Source organism: Mytilus trossulus, chromosome 2 (genome assembly GCF_036588685.1).
Source record: "Mytilus trossulus isolate FHL-02 chromosome 2, PNRI_Mtr1.1.1.hap1, whole genome shotgun sequence".
NCBI classification, from domain to species: domain Eukaryota; kingdom Metazoa; phylum Mollusca; class Bivalvia; order Mytilida; family Mytilidae; genus Mytilus; species Mytilus trossulus.
In genome coordinates, this window is record NC_086374.1 from 72,714,745 (window position 1) to 72,723,122 (window position 8,378).

An 8,378-nucleotide genomic window follows, 5' to 3' on the forward strand; every position below is an offset into this window, starting at 1 on the left:
ATATACATGTATTGAGACTCGACAAATCGAGTCGTCCTTTACTCTTATTATGCTAATTTGAGCACGTGACAGCCGAGTAGTTAAAGTCCGTGCAATTTAACGGTCTCTTTTACCTTGAAAACCGAACGGAGAGGACGTTAAAAAATTAAGACCCATCCTCTCCCACCCTTAAGAATTGAACTTTGTTTGCTGCTGGTTTTATTTATTTTTCAGATGCTCCGGTCTTCAAACACATATCCGTCATGGTAACATGCTGAAGCAGTCACACAACCGGAGCGTAATTTACTTCATTTTATGCAGACTATGGATAGCCCAGCTGCTAATTCTGAAATATTGCTGAATGGACCGCCCTTCAGTACACCAGCTTTGGATCGCCCAGCTGTGAAAAATGATTAGTTCAATCGTCATCAACATTTTATTGACTGACAAATATTTTGGTTGTGTACTGTTGTTGTAACAGTTGTTGTTGTTTTATGAATGAATTTTGATTAAATGTTGCCATGACAATTCAATATCCAAACAAAATCAGTGTTTGTTATTTGTTGTACTGAAATACAAATCAAGGCATCAATGGCGTCTGTTCGTCAATTCTGATAATTGGTTAATTTACACCAAGTGATATTTTGGTCAAATGAGATATTCAATAATTATGTTTGTAGGATCCGTGAAACTTTCTGTATACGTTTGTCATTATTTTGTCGGTCAGAAGATTTTAGAACAACTGTACGATTGTTTTGGTACTTTTTTGTTTATAGACATCACATTGAGGATACACGTAAACACTTGTTTTTCTTAATCTAAAATTGATGGTGATATCCAATCTTAGAGAATAGAGCGTTAATATTTATGAATTTGTGCGTTTTCATACAAAATTACATAATATCAATATTCATATGTTTTTGCGGGCTTTATCTCTAAGATTCACATACTAAAACTAATAACACATTTTTGATTATTCGGCATGATAATGTATAATACTCGGTAAGAATAGCAACACTATTGCATTTTATCGTTTATGATCTTTTATAGATAAAAGCAGTATATATTATACATCAATGAGACAGTAACACGTCAACTGATAAAGATTGATGTTTCCACTTTCACCACTAGTGTTCTGTTTCATTGCTGTCAATATTTATTGTAGAACGAAGCCGGAGTATAAGGTGTTTCCACTTTCACCACTAGTGTGCTGTTTCATTGCTGTCAATATTAATTGTAGAACGAAGCCGGAGTATAAGGTGTTTCCACTTTCACCACTAGTGTGCTGTTTCATTGCTGTCAATATTTATTGTAGAACGAAGCCGGAGTATAAGGTGTTTCCACTTTCACCACTAGTGTTCTGTTTCATTGCTGTCAATATTTATTGTAGAACGAAGCCGGAGTATAAGGTGTTTCCACTTTCACCACTTGTGTTCTGTTTCATTGCTGTCAATATTAATTGTAGAACGAAGCCGGAGTATAAGGTGTTTCCACTTTCACCACTAGTGTGCTGTTTCATTGCTGTCAATATTAATTGTAGAACAAAGCCGGAGTATAAGGTTTTTCCACTTTCACCACTAGTGTTCTATTTCATTGCTGTCAATATTTATTGTAGAACGAAGCCGGAGTATAAGGTGTTTCCACTTTTACCACTAGTGTTCTGTTTCATTGCTGTCAATATTAATTGTAGAACGAAACCGGAGTATAAGGTGTTTCCACTTTCACCACTAGTGTTCTGTTTCATTGCTGTCAATATTAATTGTAGAACGAAGCCGGAGTATAAGGTATTTCCACTTTCACCACTAGTGTTCTGTTTCATTGCTGTCAATATTAATTGTAGAACGAAGCCGGAGTGGAGTATAAGGTGTTTCCACTTTCACCACTAGTGTTCTGGTTCATTGCTGTCAATATCAATTGTAGAACGAAGCCGGAGTATAAGGTATTTCCTCTTTCACCACTAGTGTTCTGTTTCATTGCTGTCAATATTAATTGTAGAACGAAGCCGGAGTGGAGTATAAGGTGTTTCCACTTTCACCACTAGTGTTCTGTTTCATTGCTGTCAATATTAATTGTAGAACGAAGCCGGAGTATAAGGTGTTTCCACTTTCACAACTAGTGTGCTGTTTCATTGCTGTCAATATTAATTGTAGAACGAAGCCGGAGTATAAGGTGTTTCCACTTTCCACACTAGTGGGCTGTTTCATTGCTGTCAATATTTATTGTAGAACGAAGCCGGAGTATAAGGTGTTTCCACTTTCACCACTAGTGTGCTGTTTCATTGCTGTCAATATTTATTGTAGAACGAAGCCGGAATATAAGGTGTTTCCACTTTCACCACTAGTGTGCTGATTCATTGCTGTCAATATTTATTGTAGAACGAAGCCGGAGTATACTTGGTGTTTCCAATTTCATCACTAGTGTGCTGTTTCGTTGCTGTCAATATTTGTTGAAGAAGAAGCCGGACTATTAGGAGAGAACCACCGACCTCCGTTAGGGGAACTGCAACCATAGGTAAATAAACTATCGTCACTATAAGCAATATACAAATGTTTATAAGTAGACACCACTCTAGAAAAAAATGTTGAAGGGCAAAAGCTGATAAGGTTTAATTGTTTCCTTCTTTTAACGTGTTCCTGTTTTTCTTGACAATTGCCAGTTTTACAATCTAAAGGTGTATTGGCAATTTAATTATTCGTACCACAAAATAAAAACTACGCCACCTCATTTCTGTTGGTGAAGTAAGTTTATATAACGGAAAAGAAATGATAGTTATTTTGTTTCACATCTTGACTTAGAACTTTTATTTTAATAATATTTTAGATATTTATAGCTGACTATGCGGTATGGGCTTTGCTCATTGTTGAAGGCTGTATGGTGACCTATAGGTGTTAATGTTTGTGTCATTTTGGTCTTTTGTTGATAGTTGTCTCATTGGCAATCATACCACATCTCCTTTTTTTATATAACATACAATGTTTTACATATGGAACCTTACTAAAAAATGTTTATCCACAGGAAAAGATTGTGTCATAGCCTTATTCAATTAACAAAACCATTATGAATGTTTGGGTTCCAAATGTTTTTTTAATTTGTACTTTATTTAATAGTCACCTATGAATCTTTTGTAGACAAAACGATCATCTGGCGTTCAAAGTTGTAAGCCTGGTACCTTGATCTTTTTTTTACTGGCTCATATATACAGTATAATTTTTTTAGCGTTGTCTTTTATTTATCTTCTTCACAGCGAACTCTGCTCTTCCTTTTACCTCTGTACATTTTCCTGCTTTCTGGTTTCGCTCACACATTGCTGTCAATGTAATGGAATTTATTGCAACTGTCATACAAGTGAGATGTTAAGTTAGTCGTTAAACCATGTTTAATCAACCATTTTCAAGTTATGAATATGACAGTCGTTTCCATTCGTTAAGAACTTAGGTGTTTGAGCTTATGAGTTTGTCATTATTTAGAGCTTTCCGTTATGAATTGACCTTGTTATTGAAAAAACTTTTCCTCTCAAGTACATTGTTCAAAACTGATCAAGTTTTAAAAGTTTTTCTTGTTATAGATAAAAAAAAAAGAAGAAAAAAAATGAACCTGTTGAAATATTTAAAATGTTTTGCAAATAGATTTTAAAATGGCGTTTTCCCTCTTACATATCATTATATAATTGTTTTATTGCTTGCTTTAATTCTTTTCAAATATTTTATAATGTTTTAATATACACCAGATATATCTTATGTTTTCTCACAAACAGCAGCTGAAAATCGATTGGTAAACAGATAACAAACCAACGAAATGAAAAAAACATGTTTTAAGTCAAACGTCATGTATATTTTGGTATGTTGCTTATCCATTATGTATCATCATGGAAGGAGTATTCAAAGTTCGATATATGCAACAGAAAAAGTCAACACTCCTATTTTTTTTCTTGCGGTGTAATACGCTTTTGAAACTGACCTTGTTTAACCGAACACTTTTCTTTGTAAGAGTTATCTCCCAAAACCCTGTTTTTCTTATTATCAGATCTCCTTCGCAACCGTAAAAGAAAGCGACAAATTTATTTTTCCAAATTGCTCATTATATCCTCAGGTTGTTAGTGTTTGTTTTTTTACCGAAGCCTCACGAACACCCCATATGAGAGTTAGTTCCCCTTTTGTATTGAAATAAGTGGAATAAATTTGTAATTGGAAAACCTTAATTGATAGGAATCTAGGGTCTTTTAATTTGAGGTCCTTGGTCCAAAAAATGAAAATGAGTTCAAGGTCAAAGGTCAAGGTCATGTTCAAATTTTTGATTTTGGCTTGTTATCTCTTATTTTCAGAATTCATACAAAGTACCGACAAACTATTTTAAGACAAATGTTAGTTGCGACATGTCGTAACAAGTTTTTTTTTTACTTAAAAGGGTATGTAACATTTCATGCAAGTTTTCCCCCCTTTTATATCTAATATTAGTTGCATGGTGATATAACTCATTAACAATATAAGGTAGAGGCATAGAGTCTTTTGATTTGAGGTCCTTGGTTGATGACCTTGACATTCAGCTCAAGGTCATGGGTAAATTTAACGTTTTAGTTTTTGACCTTTGCTCTTTCCTCTTATGTATACATGATAAAGCCATGGGACTTTTTGCAAAAAGTTGCAAGCAATGTGACCTTGAAAAAGCCAACTGGAAGTGACCTTTCGTAAACCGGAAGTAGCCATTTTTTGTATTAATTTAATGTAAAAGTATATAGAACTATCTACTTTTGGAATCCGTGTCAAGTAAACTATCTTAACATACCGGAAGTAACATCTTTTAAACCGGAAGTTAAATATGATCTCCCTTATTTATATTTTTTTGTATAGAAACCATATTTTTTGGAATCAGCGTTGAATGAGCTGTCATTTGACGCTAAAATTGACATTTAAAACCGAATTTTGATATTTCCATATGAAAAAGATCCTTACTGGTGGAAAGTTTTGATATAATAGCAAAATTGAAAAGATTATGATTGGAGGTTTTGGAGAAGATCTACGGGATTGATAAGAATCCACATCTAAACACGTGCTTACACTGTCAAATATGACATAGTTGGCACAATAATAGTTTTCAAAAGTACCAGGATTATAATGTTATACGCCAGACGCGCGTTTCGTCTCCATAAGACTCATCAGTGACGCTCATATCAAAAGAGTTAAAAAAAAAAAATTTGAGCACGCATATTATTTAAGTCTATTTGACACCACAAATAAACTTCTAGTATTTGCTATAATTAATGACTTTCATGGATGCAAATCAGGATGGGCTGATCCGACGTAACTTATGTGATTATGTCGGAGTTTATCTCACTTCTGTTCGATCAGACAACTTTCTTTTGTATGCCAACTAGAAAATCAATGTAAATAGTAAAAACGACATGTGATTGTCAGTTTGTACATATAGCTTTGATATACTTCGTATGTTGTAGTTCAAACGGAACTACGATATTTTAACTTTTAAACTGAAAGTACAATTTCTAGCACAAATAGTGTAATGACGTTTTAATCTCATAAATCGAATAAGAAGATACACACCAAAGTTCTAAGAGTCTTCTAAACATGTATTGAGAGAATCGTTTGCCCTCGTTAACTGAGTGAGATAGGGTGCGTGTAACTAAGAGACGCCGAGTTCGTCATCAGAAAGGTAAGATTTGTCCTCATCCTTCATTAAAGATAGGTACCGATATCGAAAGTAAATAAAATAGGCTTTGTCCATAAACACTGACATACTATTAATCAAACATTAGCAACCAACAGAACTAGTTAGTGGGAAAACAGCTGTAATATTCCTGACCTGGTACCATCATTTAAATCTGGTTTTACAGCTAGCTATACTTCCCAGTTGTATGACAGTGGTTTATAGTTCCGAAAAAAATTGACGAGAAAACCCAAAAGACATACTTAGTTAATGGGACAATAATTGGACCCCAACCTGTACAAAACGTGTCGTTATAAATATAATCGATACAATTACGGGTCATACAACTTTTTTTTTAGTTTATCGGCAATTTGTACATTTTCCCTTTGATCCTTTTTACCTAATATGTTTAAGGTCATGGATAGAACTTGATATTCTAAAATATAATAAAATATTAAGCAATGACGTAATGTATGACAATCATGTATCAGTACAGAAACGTCACATGTTCAAGTCCGTTCGCGTCAAACTATCAATGACATGCACGCGATACTGTTGATACGCCCTACCGGGGTCGCTTTATATTTTGTCTGATAAAGTCCGTATCAAAAACAAAAAATGCCATTATTCTATATATACAAATTTCAATTTAAATTCTGCAAAAATCAATTCCACTAGTTAGTTGGGACATATCGTAATAGTCAACCAATAATTGGTGATAACCGATATTAGTTGTTCTTACTTTGTTGGAACTGTTCTAGTGCAAGAAGTATCCCATGTCAATGAAGCCATACAGTATGGCGTGAATATACGCGAGTGAAACGTATTAATAAATATTCAAATCCTCACAATGGGACAAAGGCTATTAAGGTATCTTGTAGCATCAAAATAAAACAGAATAGTACAAAAAGAGTTAAAATGTTCTTTTTTCCACAAATATTATTATCAAAGAATTAGAAATAACAAAACATAATGCTTTCAACTGATGCATTCGATTAAAGAACACAGGGTGCTGGCTACGATTTGAAGAGTGTTTTATAACCCATTGCATGTTCCTTTGTGAAGTTCTGTTTTGTTTTTGGGGAATATATATAAATAAAATCGTATTAATGATAACATTGAGAATGGAAATAGGGAATGCGTCAAAGAGACAACAACCAGACAAAAATCAGTAAACAGCAGAAGGCCACCGATGGGTCATTAACACAGCGAGAAAATCCCTCACCCTAAGGAGAGAGTAAGCTGGCTTCTACACAAACTGTTTTTGAGTATAATTGTATGACTTTTTGTATGTATAATGACCTCGTTTGTGTTTCTAATAGGTGCAGAACAACCTGGGTTGCTGAAGATTAATATGACATGGAAAAACGCTTATGAGTTCTGTGTAACAAGAGATCAACGGTTGTTGTATTCTTTGAATGAATTTGTAGTAACAATATTGTCAGCTAATGCTTTTGTATTAAGAATGTTGGGTATTAGGTAAGAACATATAATAATGGTAACCCAAATTTACTTGTGAAAAAAAAATGAAATGCACTGCATTTGCCTGTACCAAGTCAGGAATATGAAAGTTGTTTTCCATTCGTTTGATGTGTATGAGATTTTGATTTTGATATTTAAAAATGGACCTTTCGTTTGAATTTTTTTTTAGTTTTATTTTACTTTTTGGTAATCCGACAAGTGTTTATCCACATTGTATTATAATGTAACACCCTTATATGAACACAAACAATGCTAGATTCATATTACTTAAGCGGACAAAAATCACCTTTTATTAACCGTTGCTAGAGAAAATTTCCGTTGTTAGAGTGTTGCTAAGTATCTTGTAAACTCAAATTGAAGTCACTACTAATTTGTAACTTCAAGTTATTCTCAAACCAACCATCTAATATGGTTATTTGTACAGATACAGCATTTCGTATGTGTTTATTCTACTAAAAAAATATCTAATATAGCGGTTGCTAGGCAACCTTCTTTTTACCGGAACATAAAAAAACACATTTTTTTTCTTCTATTTTCTATACTAAGGCTAACAATGGTATGAATTAAGGCTTCGTTAGAGAGGGGACCAAAAACGCGACTTCACACCTTCTCCTTTAGGTAGCTTCGAGTTAACTTTTTTCTCTTATAATTGGAGGATGAAAAAAAGTAAAATCACAAACAAACTGAACTACGAGTAAAATTCAAAACGATAAGTCCCTTATCAAATGGCGAAATCAAAGCTCATACACATCAAACGAATGGATAAACACTGTCATATTCCTGACTTGATACAGTCTTAAATACTTAGTTTAAACAATATTTATTCAGATAAATCAACATTAAACATATTATACAATGAAATAATATTAGGGATTCAGAAACAAGCAATTTGCTTTTACAAATCTGTCTCCCTTTACAGACATAATACACTTATTGAACAATACATAAATATAAATACTGGCATGCTCTGTAATAAATATATGAATATGAAAAAGGTGAAAAGGAAGAGAAAAAAAAAAATCATGAGAAAAATAAAATAAAAATAATAATAAATAAACGTGAATAATTGTAATTTATACAGTGTGAAATGCTTGGGTTCCTATTGAGCGATGAGGCATTAACATCAAGGGTTAAAACGTTTACTTTTAATAATATATTTTTGCACCAAACTGAATAAAATACTATTTTGCTCATCTGAGAGTACCGTTGATCCAAAAAGCAAAGTTTTTGTGTTTACTTGGACAGGAAGAACGGAAATA